The sequence below is a fragment of the Daktulosphaira vitifoliae genome, unplaced genomic scaffold, assembly GCF_025091365.1.
Source record: "Daktulosphaira vitifoliae isolate Bord-2020 unplaced genomic scaffold, ASM2509136v1 Scaffold_1, whole genome shotgun sequence".
Taxonomy (NCBI): domain Eukaryota; kingdom Metazoa; phylum Arthropoda; class Insecta; order Hemiptera; family Phylloxeridae; genus Daktulosphaira; species Daktulosphaira vitifoliae.
The window spans coordinates 86605858-86606868 of NW_026099572.1; positions in this window are offsets into that span (position 1 = coordinate 86605858).

Sequence of the window (1011 nt, forward strand, 5' to 3'; positions counted from 1 at the left end):
TGTTTTTTTTTATTACATATATTTTACTTTTGCTAGGAACAAGGGAGGTGAAAAAAAGTCTAGACTTACAAAAGTAAGAAAAATAGTACTCCTACTTATTCTTAATTTCTTTTCTACAATATCTGATCTCCTTACCTCTAGCTTTTGATTAAATTCCTCCCTATTTACTTCTATTAACACATCGTCAGCGAATAACATGCACCACGACACCTTTCCTTGTATTTCTCCAGTAATTTCATCTATCACTAGAAAATAAGTAAAGGCTAAAAGCAGAACCTTGATGCACTCCTACTCTTACCCTAAAACCTTCTGTTACTCCTCATACTCTTTACCCTGGTACAAGTGCCATCATACATATCCTCTTTTATATTAATGTACCTTTTCGGGACTCCTTTTCTCATTAATGCTCATTTTAAAACCTCTCTCCGTACTCTATCTGATGGAGAAAGCGTATGATAGAGTCTATCATACGCTTTCTCCAAATCTATAAATACCATACACAGCTTTTTCTTCTTTTCCCTAAACTTTTCTATTAGTTACCTTACATAAAATACTGGCTCCATTGTTGACTTGCAAGTCATATATATAAACTGGTTTTTAGATACCAATATCTCATTTCTTATCCTCTTATCTATTACCTACCTTTTCCCAAATTTTTATTCTATTCCACACTCTTGTATATCTCTTTCGTTTTTAAATATTGACATAATAATACTATTCCTACATTTTACCTTCTAAAACGGTAGCACAGTGGGGTCGAGGCACAGTGTGGACGAGGCATAGATGGGACAAGTATAGATGATATCTGACAGTGATTAAAATCACTATCATAAGAAACGCTTCGATGCAAATCTGTAGATAGTGTTTCCTTTAGAGAAATTGGTGAAATATTTTAAAAGCAACATGAACTCTTATTTCTTTAATTATATCCTGATTAGTAGTTCTTTGATTTTAAAATATAATATATGAATAAATACTAATTATAGTTTTTAAATTTAGTATGAAATTGTG